This window comes from Phyllostomus discolor, chromosome 7, assembly GCF_004126475.2.
Source record: "Phyllostomus discolor isolate MPI-MPIP mPhyDis1 chromosome 7, mPhyDis1.pri.v3, whole genome shotgun sequence".
NCBI classification, from domain to species: domain Eukaryota; kingdom Metazoa; phylum Chordata; class Mammalia; order Chiroptera; family Phyllostomidae; genus Phyllostomus; species Phyllostomus discolor.
In genome coordinates this window covers 32,545,834-32,561,094 of record NC_040909.2, presented here as the reverse complement: position 1 = coordinate 32,561,094, position 15,261 = coordinate 32,545,834, and the positions used below count along the sequence as shown (strand labels likewise).

At 41.0% G+C, this 15,261-nt stretch overlaps 1 long non-coding RNA gene across 1 annotated transcript in view; it reads left to right on the top strand.

The window, feature by feature from the left end:
- The first annotated feature begins 9,932 nt into the window (after positions 1–9,932).
- The window catches only part of LOC118501604, a 60,922-nt gene continuing 55,593 nt past the window's right edge, over positions 9,933–15,261 (top strand). Inside the window, exon 1 of the long non-coding RNA XR_004904228.1 lies at positions 9,933–10,762. This is a non-coding gene — a long non-coding RNA (uncharacterized LOC118501604). The remainder of the gene's footprint in view (positions 10,763–15,261) is intronic.

Below are 15,261 nucleotides of genomic sequence, written 5' to 3'. Positions count from 1 at the left end.
TATTTTACTGAAGTGGGGACAGTTGTTTAGCCTTTGCAACATTCTTGTCTTTTCAGTTCCAATGCTTGGAGACAGACCTTACAGTGAAACTCTCAGTGGTGAGAACAAGATGTGTTTTCTGCCTTTGGTGACACTGCTGTTTTTAAAGTGCTTTCCTGCTGTGGGACTCTTGTTGATTTCTGCCCTAGAGGTCGAGGGCAGAGATGTTCCAGTTCTCTTGACAAGTTCCCAGGAGACTGGGAGTGGACTGGATTCTGGCCAGGGTCATTTATTCTTGAAGAAATTAGAAACCAGTGCGATATTGCTCTGCTTATTCAGAAGGAGTAAGAAATAAACCAGCATGTGACAGGGCAAGGAAGTTTATCTCCATCTAGACAAACTTATTTTTATAGGTCTGTAGAAGTGATAAAAACGAAGGCCAAGAAAGCAGAAATGGCTGGTAGTAAAATGAAAGAGAGAGACTGATAAGGCAAGTTTCTAACCAACAAGTTACTTTTGTGTAGAGTTAGGATTCTTTCCTTTATTCTCTCTCACCATTCTTTTTTTTAATTAAGAAATTTTGCAGTATATAAAGATATGGAAAAGTAGAGTTAATTATATAATAAACATCCATGTACAGACACCACCCAGATGGGACAAGCATTACAATACCTGCAGAGTGAGGGAGGCTCTGATGAGCCAATAAAAATGCCTAAAACAGAAAGGGTCCCAGTTAAACATCTTCCTGGCCCAGAGAATGTGAAGCCACTAGCCAGGTAAGAACTGGTCTATCCTCTTCACTCCTTGCTGCCAATCCCCTACCATTTGGAGGGAGAAAAAACCTTCAGGTATTGAGTTAAGAAGACAGGCAGGGAGAACGAAGAGCAGAAAGCCCTTCGTTCCCTTTCTTACTGCAAGCTGCCAAGCCTAGGCTGATGAAGGGGGGAAGTTTTACCACTAAGTGAAGTTGTGAGTTTTGATTATTGTGGAGGATTATGCAGTCTAATTGCTAAACTGAGACTATGTTTGTAGCTTACAATGACTGTGGGACTTTTCCATTATTTAAGAGAGAACAGAGAAACCATGGGACTCACAGAGTTTTTGTTCAGGAGCAGGAACGGTGTCTTCCACTGGAAAGACACCTGTTAAAGGAAACAGTGGGAGACAAAGCCAAGCTGAGTTTGGTTGCCAGGAGTCACGCTTGTTCCACATACCACCTGGAAAACATTTAGCCAAATCTAAGATGTCATCAGTACTAAGGCAAAATATAATTTTAGATGCTGCTAAGAAAGAAGAAAACTGCTACTTATCATACATCACAATTAAGGCAAAAATTTGTGATGAATAAAACACCAAATTTTAAATAAAGATAAACTCAGTATTACTGAGTTTTCTTTTTGCCTCTGGGTTTAGTATGCCTTAACACATCACTATCACTGATCTTTACTTAAAATTCTGATGTCTTTGTTCCCAAATTTTTTTGCATCAATTTTGATTTTGAAGGATATTTAAAAAATATATGTATCTTGATTTTTGAGTTTTTTTGACACCCACTAAACTTTTGTGTCTGAGGCAAGTGCCTTAACCATCTCACCTGCCTCACCCAGTTCCTCTGGGAGATAGAGATGGTGATAGAAAAAAAAAGAAGGGAAGAAACAAATTAAAAAAAAAAGACAGATCCTTTTGTTTATTTTCTTGCCCATGTAATTACAAATAGAAGAAATAGCTTAATACATCTCCTAAACAGGGACCTCTTTAAAGTTCCTTTTAAAACATTTTTTATTGAATTTATTGGAGTGACATTGGTTAATAAAATTATATAGGTTTCAGGGGTACAATTCTATAGCACATCATCTGTATATTGTATTGTGTGTTCACTGCTCAAAGTCAAGTCTCCTTCTACCACCATTTATCGGCCCTCTACCCTCTTCTGCTTTCCCCACCCGCTTTCCCTCTGGTCATTACCATACTGTTGTCTGTGCCTATGAGTTTTTTTTCTTAATCCCTTCCCCCTTTTCACCAAGCCCACCAATCCCTCTCCCCTCTGACAGCTGCCAGTCTCTTTTCTGTCTGTGAGTCTGTTTCTATTTTGTTTGTTTGTTTATTTTGTTTATTATATTCCATGTATAAGTGAAATAATATGGCATTTGTCTTTCTCTGACTCTTAGCATAATACTCTCCAACTCCATCCATGCTGTCCCAAAGGTAAGGCTTCCTTCTTTTCTATGGCTGAGTGGTATTCCATTGTGTAAATGTACCATAGCTTTTTTCCACTCATCTACTGAAGGGCACTTGGGCTGCTTCCAAATCTTAGCTATTGTAAGTAATACTGCAATGAATATGGGGTACATATATGCATATATTCTTTTTAAAAAACTTTCTTTTTATAAACTTCACCCAAGGATATGTTATGTTTATTGATTTTAGAGAGGGAGGAAAGGAGAGAGAGAAACATCAATGTGAGAGAGAAACGTTGATTGGTAGCCTTCTAAACACACCCTGACCAGGATGAAACCTGTAACCTAGGTATGTTTTCTGACCGGGGATTGAACCTGCAACCTTTCGGTATATGGTAGGATGCTCCAGCAAACTGAGCCACCTGGCCAGGGTTGTGTGCATATATTCTTTCCAATAAGTGTTTTGGGTTTTTTCAGATATATTCTCAGACATGGAATCACTGGGTCATAAAGCAGTTCCATTTTTATTATTTTGAGGAAACTTCATACTATTTTCCACAGTGGCTGCACCAGTCTGCATTCCCATCAATAGTACACAAGGGTTTCCTTTTCTCCATATCTTCACTAACACTTGTTTGTTGATTTATTGATGATAACCATTTTGATGGGTCTGAGGTGATACTTTATTGTGGTTTTAATATGCATTTCTCTGATGATTAGTGACTTTAAGCATTTTTCATATGTCTATTGGCCATCTGTATGTCCTCTTTGGAGAAGTGTCTATTCAGATCCTTTCCCTGTTTTTAATTGGATTGTTTGTTGTTTGGTGTTGAGTTGTATAGATTCTTTATAACTTTTGGATATGCACCCTTTATAAAATGTATCATTAGTGAATATATTCTCTCATTTTGTTGATGGTTTCCTTTGCTGTGAAAAGCTTTTTATTTAGATATAGTCCCATTTGTTTATTTTTTAGTTTTTATTTCCTTCCCCCAAGGAGACATATTAGAAAAAAATATTGCTATGAGAGCTGTCTGAGATTTTACTGCCTATGTTTTCTTCTAGGATTTTTATGGCTTCAAGTCTAACATTTAAACCTTGAACCCATTCTGAGTTTATTCTTGTGTATGGTATAAGAAGATGGTCTAGTTTCACTTTTTTGCACCTGTCTGTACCATTTATCCAACACCCTATATTCAATAGACTACTTTTACTCCTTCTTTATTTTGCCTCCTTTGTTGAACATTAGCTGACCACAAAGACACAGGTTTATTTCTGGGCTCTCTATTCTCTTCCACTGATCTATATGACTATTTTTATGCCAATACCATGCTGTTTTGATTTCTATGGCCTTGTAGAATACTTTGATATCAGGTAGTGTGATTCCTCCAATGTTGTTCTTTCTTAAGATTGCTGTGGCTGTTTGGAGTCTTTTGTGGTTCCATATAATTTTTTAAAATATTTGTTCTAGTTCTGTGAAATATGCCATTGATATCTAGATAGGAACTGTATTGAATCTATAGATTACTTTGGGCAGTATGGACATTTTAATGATGTTAATTCTTTCTATCCATGAACATGGTATATTCTTCCACTTATTTGTATCTGCTTTAATTTTTTCTTCAGTGTTTTGTAATTTTCTGAGTATAAGTCTTTTACATCCTTGGTTACAATTATTTCTATGTATTTTATTTTATTTATTTTATTTATCCTCACTTGAGGACATGCTCACTGATTTGAGAGAGAGAGGAAGGGGGAGAGAGAGAGAGAAAGAGAGAGAGAGAGAGAGAGATAAACATCAATGTGAGACACATTAATCAGCCTCCCCTTATACATGCCCCAACCAGGGACTGAACCCACAACTCAGACACATACCCTGACTGGGAATTGAACCTGAGAACTTTCAGTTCATGGGACAACACCCCACTAACCAAGCTACATCGGCCAGGGCCTAGGTATTTTTTTATGCAATTTTAAATGGGATTGTTTTCTTAGTTTCCCTTTCTGATAGTTCATTATTGATGTTTAAAAGTGCAACTGATTTCTGGATGTATGTTTTTTTTAAGTATATTTTATTGATTATTAAATATATAATATTTACAGTTGTAAATATTATACAACGATTACAGTTGTCCCATTTTTTCTCCCCTTTATCCGCCTCTGCCCTGCACCCCTCCTCCCACCAGCATTCCCTTCTCCTTAGTTCATGTCTATGGATTGTACATATAAGTTCTTTGGCTTCTCCATTTCTTATACTATTCTTAACATCCCCTATTTTGTGCCTACCAATTATGCCTCTTATTTACTGTACCTTTTATTTATTTAGTTTTATCCTTCTCCTTAATTCATTCATTTATCAGTTCTAGTAGATTTTTGGTGGAATTTTTAGCATTCTCTATATACAGTATCATGCCACCTGGAAATAATGACAGTTTTACTTTTTCCTTTTGTTTCTTCTTGTCTGATTGCTCTGGCTAAGACTTCCAGTATTACATTAAATAAGAGTGGTGAAAGCAGACAACCCTGTCTTGTTCCTGATATTAAGAGAAACACTTGTAGTTTTTGCCCATTGAGTATGATGTTGGCTGTGGGTTTGTCAAATATTGGCCTTTATTACACTGAGGTATATTCTTTTTTCCCACTTTGTTGAGAGATTTTTAAAATCATAAATTGGTGCTATATTTTATCAAATGCTTTTTCTACATCTATTATATGATCATGTAATTTTTATCTTTCATTTTGTTTATGTGATGTGTCACATTTATTGTTTGGTGGATATCATTCAACTTTGCATCCCTGGAATAAAACACACTTGATCATGAGTATGATCTTTTTAATATATTGCTAGATTCAGTTTGCTAATATTTTGTTGAGGATTTTAGCATCTGTGTTCATTAGGAATACTGGCCTATAATTTTCTTTCCTCTTCTCCTCCTTCTCCTTCTTTTGCAGTGTGTTGATTTGTTTTGGAATTAGTATAGTCCTGGCATCATAAAATGAGCTTGGTAGTCTTCCCTCCTGTTGAATTTTTTTGGAATAGCTGCTAATGGATAGATGTTAATTCTTTAAATGTTTGGTAAAATTCACCTGTGAAATCATCTAGTCTAGGATGTTTGTTGGGAGTTTTTGATTACTGCTTCAATTTCATTAGTTATAATCTGTCTATTCAGATTTTCTGATTCTCCCTGATTTAGTTTTGGAAATTTGTATGTGTCTAACAATTTTTCACTTTGTCCAGATTGTTCAATTTGTTGTCATATAGTTGTTTGTGATATTTTCTGACAATCCCTTGTATTTCTTTGGTGTCAGTTGTTACTTCTTCTTTTTCATTTCTGATTTTATATGTTTGGGTTCTCTTTTTTTCTTAATGAGTCGGGTGAATGGTTTGTCCATCTAGTTTAGCTTTTCTTTTTTTAAAGATTTTATTTATTTACCTTTGAAGAGAGGGGAAGAGGAAAGAATGGGAGAAAGAGAGGGAGAGACACATCAGTGCAGGAGAGATCACATACCTCCAGCTGGGGACTTGGCATGTAACCCAGGCATGTGCCCTGATTGGGAATCAAACTGGCAACCTTTTGGTTCACATGGTGGCACTCAATCCACTGAGCAACACCAGCTGGAGCTAGTTTGTCTTTTCAAAGAATCGGCTCTTGGTTTCATTGATCTCTTGTATTTTTTTAGACTCTATTTCATTTATTTCTGCTCTGATCTTTATTATTTTCTTTTAAAAATTAAAAGAAAATATTTGTATTGATTTTATAAAGACAGAAAGTGAGGGGGTGGGGAAGAGAGAGAGACATATGAGAGAAAAACATCAATTGATTTCCTCCCATATGCACCCTGGCTGGGGAACTGCAACCTAGGTATATGCCCTGATCAGGAATCAAACCTGCAACCTTTTCATGTAGGGGACAACACTCCAACCAACTGAGCCATATTGGTTAGGGCTATTATTTTCTTTCTTCCACTTACTTTGGGCTTTATTTGTTGTTCTTTTCCTAGTTCCCTTAAGTGTAAAGTTAGATTGTTTATTTGAGAGTGGTGTTTTTTATTTGTTTGTTTCATGAGGTAGGCCTATAAGGTTATGAATTTCTCTTAGGACTGCCCTCACTGTGCCCCTTTTGTTTCAAGGTATTTTTTGATTTCTTCCTTGAGCTCATTATTAACCCAGTCATTGTTCAGTAACATGTTATTTAGCCTCCAAGTCTTTGTGTGTCTTTCAGTTTTTTTCCTGTGATTGATTTCTAGTTTTATATCATTGTGGTCAGAGTAGATGCTTGATATGATTTCAATCTTCTTAAATTTATTGAGACTTGTTTTGTGTCCTAATATGTGGCCTATCTCTGGGTAACCTGTTTGGGGATACAAAGAAATGCACACTTTGTGGCTGCCCCTGCTGGGCCTTAGTGTGCACAAAAAGGACCAAGCTGTGCACCAAGACAGGCTTTTACCAGCACCTGGCCTGGGGGCAAGTCAGCAAAAGCCGCAAGGCACCTTGAGGTCCACCTCGCCCTGCTTCTGCCTGTGGGCTGCCTGTTAGGCTCAGTTATTGAAAGAGCCTCTGGTGGTACTTGAGTTGCATGAGGTAGGTTCTCAATAATCACCAGGTATGGACACGTAGCGTTCTCCAGATTGACACACATTCAAACTCAGTGCCAGTGCTGAGTCTGGGGCTTCTCAGCAAATGTCCCAGGGTATACCAGGTCTAGCTTCCATCTGCTGTGTGCTCACACACTTCTGGGTGGGGCAGGGTTTCAGGGAGTAATGAGGATGAGCCCAACCAAATTTATCAGGCCCAAGCAGACCAAGATTTGGCCGTGTGAATAGAGGGCTCTGCACCAGTCAGCTGTGGGAAGGAAAAGCGGCCCCTGTCCTAGAACCACAAAACTCAGTCTGTTCTGGATTCTGCCAGAAGCCTTATCTCAGCAGGGTGGAGCCTCTGGGAGTCAGTGGGATGGGGCTACTTGATCTCCTGTGAGGGGGAGGTGCTGGTCGCGCCTGGGGGAAGGTAGGGGGAATGTCCCCCATACCAGAGCCACACAGCTCAGTCTGTCCCAGATTCTGCTCAGACCTCCACAGGGTGGAGCCACCAGGAGTTGGAAGAGTGGGGTTGCTGGGAGCCCTGAGAGTGAGGCTAGTGGATATCCTGAGGGGAAGGCACAAATCAGGTTCACAGGATAGTGGGGAGAATGGCTCCTATACCAAAGCCATACCACATAGTCATTGACACCCCTGAGTCTGCCCAGACCTCTACACCCCAGCCCAGGCAGTTGACTCCTCAGCAGGATGCAAACTCCACAGTGTGTGGCTACAGGGGGTCCAGAGTGTGGAGCTATTGCTTTCCCCCAGGCTGATGCCAAAAGGAGGGGAGTGCTCTACCCAAGAAATATGGTGTCTGTATTGTAGGAGAGTGACGCACTACTGGTGTCCTGGTGGCTGTCCCTTCAGCTATCTCTCCAACCCCAAACACCAGTCTCTCCTCGCATGACTCTAGTATACACCATTGTCACTCTGCAGGCCCAGGGTGAGTGGCTGCAAATGAGATTTTGTGTGTTGGCCCTTTCAAAGTGTACCTGTGTCTCTAGCAGACTTCTGTCTCTCCTGTCAGACAGAATTCCTGCTGATTTTCACAGCCTGATGTTGTGTGGGTGCCTCTTCTCAACTATGGTGTTCTGAGTTGGGGAGCCCAGCTTAGGGGTGAGTCCCCACACTTCTTAGGGGGAACCTTTGCAACTAAGATAGCCCTCCAGAATCTCAGTTACCAGCCATGGGAGTGGGGGCAGTTCTTTATGCATCTCTGCTCCTCCAACTAGTCTTGGTGTGGCTACTTCTGTAATTCCTTGGCTAGAAGACTTCTCTTTAGCTGGTTTTCAGTTCGTTATTCAGGCTGATTGCTCTACATTTTAATTGTAATTCCAGTTTGGTCCTGGGAGGAGGTGAGTGTAATATCCACCTACTCTGCTAGCATCTTGGATCTCTGATCTTGAAAGTTTTTACTAAAATATGAGGTGATCTAACTGATACCCCCAGATAACACTGAACAGGGGAGCTCTTATTTTTTTTTTTTTTGAGGAGACTCCAATTTACTGTCTGGATAACAAAAGTCCTCAATAAGTGGCCAAATTGGTGCTGTCAATGCTGTTGATATTAAAGTATGAAGCAAAATTCTTGTGTTTATTTCCTCACTCCTGCCATTTAAAGAAATTCCCTCTTGTACCAATGAAAGTGTAAAAGGAGATTTATGATACCTATGTGTAATGATAATACCTGTTATACAGCTCTCTAACACTTTCATCATCTCATTTAATTCTCATAATATTCCTCATTTCATTCCCAAAACTAACATAGGTGGTAGGCAGGGAAGTTATTGCCCCATGTTAAACACAAGGCATCAACCTCATTTTTTCAGACAAGGCAGACCCAGCTGAATGGGAACCAGAACCCTGATATCTCTGCTTCAAGGACAGTCCTTCTCCTGTACAGTGCTGTATACCACTGAGGACATGTGGAGAGACACTTTAAGAGGCCACATTTGAGGGATTGCTACTATAATCAGAGCTGGTTAGCAGCTGATCTCCCTGAGGCTATATCCAGTCTCCTAATGCTGTTTCATATTAAACAGGTTTGAGAGTGAGTCACTTTGGCTGGCACAAACCAGCAAAGTGATTGCTTCAGTTGTGCTTTGAAACTTGAAGTCCTCTCCTTGCCTGGAGGTAACAAACTGAATTCAAACCTCAGCTATAATATTGCAGCCATTCTGGGACTGACTTTGTTTTTCACTTATATAATTTCAGGCTTCATTTAGCATTTACCCATTTTCCCTTTCCATGCTTACATGGTTTGGTACAGAGTGCTCTTATGTTAACTCCTTTGTTTACGTGATATTGGAATAGAAAAGGAGGCACACCCTGCCCAGGAAGCTCTTAGTCAAAAAAGGAAAGTGAACCCTCAATTAGCCCACGTGGTCTGCTGCCTGACACACAGGTAAGCCTTATAGGTGATAACATTTTGATCAGTTTCAGGACAAAATTTGGATTTTCTGCTGCTTCTCATCCAGGATGGAGGAAGTTACTCTTGGTAATTGATTTGGAAGCTAAAAAGTTCCCCTTCTAAGCTCCATTGGCCTTACAGCTGAGACAGCACCTCTCTATCCTGGATAGTACAAAGGGCCTAAGTAGGTAAGACAGTGAAAGCAGATGGAAGACAGATTACAATAAAAATAGAGGGAACCATGGGTTAGCACTCTAAATGAGGTCAAAGAATAGTTGCTTTCCTAAAAGAGAGAATTAGGAAATGGACTAGTAATGTTTTTTGGGGGGGGGGGATATTAGAATCTAAGTTGGCAGAGTTGAAACAGTTTTGGGAAATGATCTCATTCAGGGTGAAGTCAACCAAGTGGCTAGTGAAGTGGAGAGGGGGTAGAGGTCACCTGTAACCTCGCAGGACTTAGGGAAGGGAGTAAGACTGAGGTCCAGTGAATGTGGAGTGAGTGAAGAGAATGATAGATAATAACGATGACCCAACTGAGGGTAGAGAGTTTTATAACTGAATGAAGAATAAGTGTTTGGATATGGTGGTATGGAACCAAAAGAATAAATATGTCTCTTTTCCCAAATAGCCATGGGGTGTGTGAAGAATGGAAGAATAAACATCCTCATTCCCAGTGGGCAGCAGGAAAGGCAGCACCTTTCAACAAACGTGTTTCAACAAAGGTTGTGTTTCAACAAAGGTTGTGTTTCAACCAAGGCTGTGTTTCAAGAAGAGGAAGGGTCCCAGTGGGAAAGTCTTACTTTGTAGAGAAGGGAGTTAGCCAATGGATGAGGAGGGTTAAAGAGGGCCAACAGAAAGGATCGGGCTATAGGGCAGGGAATAGTAAAAGAATGAGCAAAGGAGGGGAGGGAGGTGATGGTAACTGAAAAAGGTCATCAGAGGGGCTAACATTCAGGATGGAGGCAAGGCATGCCAGTAGTGGAGAGGAAGGTAAAGCAGCATCAACCAGTCTGGAAAGTCTTTTGGGCCTCTGGCAATGAGAGGTCTTAGAGCCCAGGGCTCCAAGGGGATACAACATGGCTCTAAAATTATTTTGTGCTTCAGTATGAGCCAGCCTCAAGTAGGCAGGATAGAATTGTTAGACCTGAATCAAAGGAAGAGAATTATAAGTGCTCCCAGGCCTCCTGGGGGGGTGCATCTGGGCATGGGTGCTGATAAATTAGCCAAACCTCTCATGTTGGTGACATGCCCTTATCCCTAGTGTCCCCTCAGAGCCCTCGGGCCTTAGCCATAGAGTTCTCAGGTTTAGCAGAAGGAAGGATTCAGCACCTAAACTCCATGACCAGCCGAACTTGACCTGGTGACCATAAAATAAAGCTGCCCTCAAGAGTGTTAATCAAGAAGCGCAGTGAGGCTTCCCAACACTGCTTCCCAGTGCTAGTGTGACCACACCTCTTCCAACCCTGGGCAGGAGGCCAGTTACTGGAGATTTACATATGAAGCTGGGAGCTTAGTCACAGAGAGAAAAACTGTAAACTCAGGTTTTGGGAAAACTGTGATATTAAATCAAGACAGGAAAAGCAGCAAGATAAATGCAATGCTGAATCAGTTGAGTGGTGGATCTAAACTTTATGTAACTCAGATGTCAGTTGGAATTACTCTGCCCCTTAATATCTGTTAGGATTGATTCAAGCCCCATTCTGGGGAAAGTACGGTGCCCTCCTCGGGTTCGTGCACAGAACCATGGACTAACAGTTTTTTAGTTCCTCATTCTCTGATTCCCAACTTTGGCTGAGTTCTTCTCCATTCCAAAGTGGACTTAACCACAGGATCTATATCCCTTTCTCCTTGATCTCCTCCAAAAGTAGTGATGGCAGTAGTCATGGCAGATAGAAAGAAGCATGTTTTAGAACTTCTCCTGCTTGGGGTAGGGTTGGGGGTATGGATCAGCACTGGACAGTGGCTGACATAGAGTTAATATCAAATAGCTCTAAAACCCTTCATTGTTTCTGCCAACTCCCAGACTCCAGACTCCCACCAGATTGCATCTCTTTCTCCTCCCTTCCCTCCCCATTTCCTTCTCTCTTTCATTCTTTTCCCACTCCAAGTCCCTTTTTCATTTTTTAAGAAGAGGTGTTTATTTGCTTCTTTGTTAACCACTGGCCACCCCTGTCCCAGAGCTTACCTAGCTTTTCAAGATATTTTCCTAAACAAGATAGTCCTTTTTTTCTAAGAGAAATTTTGGAGCAAGCTGGGTAAAAGACTTTCCTTACCTATTTTTGTTGGTCTTGTCAAAAGACAGCTGGCTCCCAGAGTCTGTAATTGGGCTTAACCTACAGGTTCATTTTAAGTGATTCCTGATACATATGGGCAGAAGAGGCAGGGAGTCGTACTAAGTAGACAGTTCTGGGCTGTCCCAGTGACCTTCCCACCCAGTCCATGGTTCTTACATATTCTCAGCATTGTGTCTCCCTGAGCAACTTCTCTCACGGAAACTTCCCAGACCACCTGTATGCTTACTCTTGGAAAATGCATCAGCTTGTTCACCAGTCACTCTCTTACAGGTAATAGGCTGGTCATCCCTCAGTTCTCTCTCTCTCAACTCCCTTCCCTCCAGGAGGAGGACAGACACAAAGTGGCTCTTTGTTTAGGAACTTGAAAACTCAGTGTCTCTTTTCACCTAATTAGAAGGAAGTATTTTTCCATTCACTTTATTTTCTTGCTGGAATTTGCTAACTGGAATTGAGTGGTTTTGTTTGCAGACAAGGTTTGTTCATTAATTAACAGCCTCCAGGCCAGTTTGTCCTTATCAAGACTTAATATTTAACTCAGCACTGGCTAAACCTGAAAGAGTGCTGGTAGGTTCTGCTATGATGAGAAAGGACCTCCAAGGTGGTGTAGCAGTTCTCCTTTTCTCTGCAGGAAGCTGTTTTGAAGACTAAGACCCTTCAAGGAGTGTAACCTGAAATGTTTGGGGATCCTTAACAGAGATTGGGGATGGCCACCGCTTTGCCAGTGCCCTGTAATAATGAACTGAGACAACTGACTTGGGATCTAAGAGAAAAAATAGCCCAAAGAGTTTTAAAACTCATTATTTTTTTCCCACAAGTTCTTTTTATTTTCTATTCAAGAAAGCACTAAGTAATTGCCAGCTATTTCCTCACTGGTTTCTTCATCCTCTGGTATCTGGTTGTGATAGGCAGAATTTTGGCCCTAAGAGTTTTGCTCCCTGATATTACTCCTGTGCTTATGCTATATGAATTGGCAAAAGAGACTTTGCAGATGTAATTAAGGTTATTAGTTAACTGACCTTAAAATAGGGAGATTATCTGAGTGGGTCCAATGTAAGGATGTGAGCCCTTAAAAACTGAGGGCAGAAGAGGAAGGCAGGGAGATTCCAAGCAGGAGAAGGATTTGTTATGCTGTTTTGGGATCTGAGGTAGAGGGGCATGTGCAAGGACCAGAGAGATGCCATTTGGAGCCAAGGGCAGCCCTCAGCTGACAATCAGCAAGGAAACAGGGACCTCAGTCCTACAATAGCAAGGAACTGAATTCTGCCAAAAACCTGAGTGAGTTTGGAAGTGGATTCTTCCCTAGAGCCTCCAGGAAGGAATGCAGCCCTGTAAATACCTGGACTTAGGCCTTATGAGACTCTAAGCAGAGAACCCAATTGACCTGCAGAAACCATGGGACAATATATATGTGGGGGTTACTTGTTGCAGTAATAGACTATGATTGCATGGGGTCTCTGTCTGTTGTCCAAAAGATGTGAATAGTGGAGACCCTCCTTTCTTAGGAGGAGATGACTAAGCAAGGGTCTTCATGGTAAGGTTGGGTGGGCAGACTTGGTCACAAGTTTGCACTTGAACATAAACTGTGTTCAAAGATGTGAGGCAGCCTGGCCTTTTGTTTTATAATCTAGATCTGCACGGTCCACTCTGGTAGTCACCAGCCACAGATAGCTCATATTGAAATTTAAATCATTTGGAATTAAATAAAATAAAAAATTCGGTTCCTCAAATGTATTAGCTACATTTTAAGTGTTAACATCCATATATGACTAAATGGCTACTGAATCAGAAGGCACAGATATAGAACATTTCCTTTATTGTGGAAACTTCTATTGGATGGTCTGGGCTAGAGGTTTAGCAGTGATGACATTCAGTTGCAACTGTTCTTTGTCTCACCTGGGGCACTGAGAGGTAGGATCCCTCTCTGCCTCCTACTCTGCTACTCTGTAGCAGAATTATTACAAAACAGATGCATGCAAATTCTTCCCAACTGAGGCAAGAAATGTATGCATTTTATGGAGACTTTCATGTCTCTATTTTCTTTTTTTATCACTTGCATAAATTACCTCCTGAGGATAGAAAGCCCTGGAGTAGAACGCTCCAGGAATACCAGAGACAAGTATCAGGCCTCACTTTTCTCCCTCAGTGAAAGAGGGGTTACCATGTAGTAAATGGCCAAGAAGTCTCTGGAGCTGGACTGCCAAATCTTTCAAGGGTTTCCTTTTGCATAGTAGGACAAATGTAGGTGCAGAGGGGATTTGTTATCCCCTGAAGCAGACAAACCCAAACATGACATAGCTATCTACCTCTCTTTGTTGGTTTCCAATGCCCAAAGGTGACACTAATGTGTAGAGGGAAAAAAACACCTATTCTCTCAGGAGATATGCATCTAGCCTCAGGATCAGACTTCTGCCTCAGGCCCAACCAGCACACGTAAGAATTAAGACTTCCTGGCCAAACTGACTTATAACTGGTGGTCCACGCACTAGGGCTTGCAGGTGATGAGTTGGAGAGGTATGGCACAGGCCAAGGGAAAGAGCCTGGCTTTTGGGTTAGAAGACCTGAGTCTGACTCCTTGATCCATACTGTGGTGTTTCCCTGAGACAGTTAACAAAGATTTCTGAGCCTCACTTTTTTCACCTGGATCACAGATGAAACAATTGAGGGTAACAATTTCTGATTCTTGGGGTTATTGCAGAGCTGTTGTGAGGGTTCAAGGAGAGAATTGCACAGATTGTCTGGTGCACAGGAGTTTCTCAGGGAATGATATTGTAGCTAATGTTATTACTCATGTGGGTTATATCAAGAATGACCATCCATCTGATAGCCTGGCCAGTCTCATGTGTGGTCCTGTCTCCGTTCCCATTTTAATCACCACTCCTATTGCCATACCCTCAATCCAGTCTTTTCAGCAATTTCACTCCCCACAAAAAAACTCATATAATTTCAAATGTCCTATTCTCTCACTTCTACCCAATATATTCCTCTGAACATCAGATTCCCTATGATTCTTGCATATCACTAATTCCTCCAACCCATTATGTCACTGAGAAAATAGAAGCAACCAGAGAAGAATTTTCATAAATTCCTATCACCACATCTACCTGTGCATCTGTGCACTAAACTCTGGCATCTGTGCGCTAAACTCTGACTTTCCTCTTGTTATAATAAGTAAACTGTGCTTCCATCTAATGCCAGTCTTATCACCTCTGTACTGGATCCAGCCCCTTTTCCCTACTCTAGAACTTCACTTCACTCGCTCATCACCCTGTATCATTACACTTTCCCTTTTCACTGGATCATTTCCATTGCAACGGATATACACCAATATTTCTCAGAGATAAAAAAATCCTTCATAGACCCCTATTCTTCTTCAACTGTTACCTTTTTTCTCTGCTCTTCTTTTTAGTGTCCTTAGCTGGTGTTTTCTCATCTCCCTGAATTCTAAATGCTGAAGTATCCCAGGGTTTAGTCCTCAGAACTCTATTCTCTGTCTGTACTCACCCCAAGAGATTCACACAGTTCCATGACTGAAAGCACCTTCTGTATACTGCCAAATTTATGTGCCCTGCTTGGACCTCTCCCCTGAGCTACAGACTTCTATATATAACTACCTACTCAATATCTCCACTGGATATCCAATAATAGATATCTTAGACTTAATATATTCACAAATAAATGTTTACTTTTCAACCTTCAACCTCTCAAACTGCTTCTTCCGTAGTTGCCCCTGAAGCATTAAATGGAACTCCATCCTTCCATTGGCTTATGCTAAAAATCTTGGTTTTACCTAGATCCCTCTTTTTCTTTTGCAAACCTTATCT